The 3,490-nt window shown below is 42.8% G+C and overlaps 1 pseudogene; it reads left to right on the forward strand.

Annotated features, from left to right (window-relative positions):
* The first annotated feature begins 1,850 nt into the window (after positions 1 to 1,850).
* Positions 1,851 to 2,734, forward strand: LOC132351475 (small ribosomal subunit protein uS2-like; annotated as a pseudogene).
* Positions 2,735 to 3,490: the final 756 nt, after the last annotated feature.

The following is a 3,490-nucleotide window of genomic DNA, read 5'->3' on the forward strand; positions in this document are numbered from 1 at the left end:
ATTCTGTACCCTGACAACTATTCTGATGCTCACTTTCAATAAAGTATTCAATAAATGACATGAGATATTCAACATTTTATTATAAAATAGGCTTTGTGTTCAAAGATTTTGCCCAACTCTAGGCTAATAGAAGTGTTCTGAGCACGTTTAAGGTAGGCAAGGCTAAGCTATGAAGTTCGGAAGGTTAGGTGTATTAAATGCATTTTCAACTTACAATGGGTTTATTGGGATGTAACCCCATCATAAGTCCTGGAAGATCTGTAATCACGTATACACACATATGAAGATTTTCTTGCTTTTTCCAAAAGTAAGATAATTCCATGAATGTTACTCTGTGACTTTATTACTATATGATATACTCTGTATTACAGATAAACCATAATTTATTCAACGTTTCCTGACAGAAATTCAAGGGGTTTTTAGGTTTTTGCAATTACAAACAGAGCTTTAGTAAACTTTCTTGAACATATAACCTTACAAACTGGAACCTTGATTTCCACAGGCTAAATGAACAAAAATGACAGTACTGAATGTAATCTCTGTATTTTTTAATAGATAGCTGGCCTCATTCCCAAAAGGTACAGCAATTCATATTTACAGCAGCAACATATGAGCGCTCGTTTTCTCACCCTCTTGCCAGCACAAAATATCAATCTCGCTACTTTTTGCCTATCTGATGGTCAAAAGGGTATTTCATTACACTTCTTTGATTACTGGTAAAATTTAGATTTGTGCTCCCCTGTTATCAGATTTGACTCATAAAAAAACTGTGACGTGCAAAGCCAAACAATGGAATCTATCTTCTCTAAGGCCTGGTAGCTATTCCTACAAGACAGGGGCAAGATTCTGTTGGATTCTGTGCAAAGCGCACCCTCAGGTAGCCAGCAGGGTCTATACCCAGGGCATCATAGAAAGAAAGGAAAACAAAACTGGACTCTGAGGTGTAGACAGTTCAAAAACAATAAATAAATGAAGAGGTCAGTGGCATTATTTTTATTAACTTTCAAACTTGGAAACCTTTATCAAAACCAGGTCTTATAGGGGAAGGAGTAGGGAACCTTGAAGACTGGATGCCTCTTTTACAACCCTCGCCCCTCACCTGCTAGGTAAATAAGAAAGAGGAAAAAGAAATGACAGAAAGGGGGAGAGAGAAAAACCCTGTTTCCTTCAGCGAGGGCCAGGCTCCTGTCAGAAAGGGCCCGGCGTCCGGGGCCTCTGATGCAGGAAAGCAGAGGGGAGCTTGGTCTCCCACAAGCTCAGTCCACAATCTCCAACTGACAATGAGATCTGAGGACAAGCCAGAAGCAGTCAGTGGAAGAGCCAGCTTCGGCGTAATGACTTCTCAAACCGGAGGTGTGCCTTTAGACACGTCATAGAAATTCTCCAAACCTTCTTTTCCTATTTTGAAAAATGAGAGAGGGGTTTGGAATTTGTGATGCGTAAGGCCACTTCCACCTCTAAGACTCTATAATTCCAATGATACAGTGTTGACAGTGTTCTAATAATTCCACCTCATCTTCAATTGGTATCCATGAAAAAGTTGAAAGATCATACAATTTGGAGTCAAGTCTAGGGTTCAAGTCCCAATCTGCCAACTGTGTAACCTTAGACAAGCCCCGTAATTCCTCTGAGCCTTTTTCCTCATCTATAAAACTGACAAAATAAATCTCATAGCGTTGTTGTAAGATTCAAGTGAGGGGATATTTGTGAGGGTACTTATAAACTGTAGAGGTTAAAACAAACATAGCAGAACATTCTTACTAAGTCTGAGCCCTTTCCACACTACCCAGACAGGGGTCCATACGACATTGTTCTGGATTCCCACTGTAACTTAAAGGGAAACTTTCACAATGTCCAGAGCCCTTGATTTCCTGCAAATGAAGGAGGAGGATGTACTCAAATTTCTTGCAGCAGGAACCCACTTAGGTGGCACCAACCTAGACTTCCAAATGGAACAGTACATCTACAGAAGGAAAAGTGATGGCGTCTACAACATAAATCTGAAGAGAACCTGGGAGAAGCTTCTGCTGGCAGCTCGTGCCACTGTTGCCATTGAAAACCCAGCTGATGTCAGTGTCGTATCCTCTAGGAATACTGGCCAGTGAGCTGTGCTGAAGTTTGCTGCTGTCACTGGAGCCACTCCTATTGCTGGCTGCTTCTCTCCTGGAGTCTTCACTAACCAGATCCAGGAAGCCTTCCGGGAGCCAAGACTTCCGGTGGTTACTGATCCCAGGGCTGACCACCAGCCTCTCACAGAGGCCTCTTACGCTAACCTGCCTACCTTTGCTCTGTGTAACACAGACTCTCCTCTGTGTTATGTGGACATTGCTATCCCATGCAACAAGGGAACTCACTCAGGGGGTCTGATGTAGTGGACGCTCGCCGGGGAAGTTCTGTGCATGCGTGGCACCATCTCCCGCGAACACCCATGGGAGGTCATACCTGATCTCTGCTTCTACGGAGATCCTGAAGAGATTGAAAAGGAAGAGCAGGCGGCAGCTGGGAAGGCTGTGACCATGGAGGAATTTCAGGGTGAATGATCTGTTCCAGCTTCTGAGTTCACTGCTACGCAACCTGAGGGGGCAGACTGGTCCGAGGTGTGCAGATGCTCCCTGTGCCTATTCAGTAGTCCCTCACTGAAGACTGGAGTGCTCAGCCTGCCACTGAAGACTGGTCTGCAGCTCCCAGTGCTCAGGCCACTGAATGGGTAGGAACAACCACTGAGTGGTCTTAAGCTGTTCTTCCGCAAACTCGTAAAATGAAAGTAGGTTGACGGAAAATAAACAGTTTCCAAAAAAACCCCCCAAAAGTCTGAGCCAATCATTTCCATTTTTTCGCTCAATTTAAAATTCACTAATCAAATACTTAAATCATTCATTCCATAAGTATTGACAGAATGTCTCCTGTCTTAGGCACTAGAGATACTTTAGTGAATAAGACACTGGAGGTCACTGATATCATAGAACTTGGAGTTGAAGATGTTCTTTTAACATCTGCATCAGAAAAGGAAATCTGGACATATAAATATTTTAGCAAGATACATAAAAGGTAAACAAGCTGTGTCCAGTATTGTAGAGATATGAATTCAATAAATATGTATGGAGCTCCTACTATGGCCCCAGACATAAGGACTAGGCACTGTTTTAGGTGTTGGGAGGCTCAGCATTGAACAGGACAGACCAAGTCCCTGGCTTTTTGGAGCTTACATTCTACCAGAAGAATTGAATCAATCAGACTATCACTAATTACATATGGAAGACACAGCCAAAAAAAAATATGAGGCTGATGTGAGAGGTATGAACATAGCTCTGGAGCCAGAGCTTCAGGCTTCTTTTCCTAGCCACACTCAGTTTCCCCTTATCGAAAGGGAAGGCACAATAAACTCTAACTTGCCCTCCTCATGCCTCATTTCTCCTTCCAACTATTCAGCTTGGACAAGTTAACAGCCTTTACCAAGTAATGAGACGTTTGGCTGTAGAAAATAACCACT

The sequence above is a fragment of the Balaenoptera ricei genome, chromosome 17 (genome assembly GCF_028023285.1).
Source record: "Balaenoptera ricei isolate mBalRic1 chromosome 17, mBalRic1.hap2, whole genome shotgun sequence".
Classification (NCBI taxonomy): Eukaryota; Metazoa; Chordata; class Mammalia; order Artiodactyla; family Balaenopteridae; genus Balaenoptera; species Balaenoptera ricei.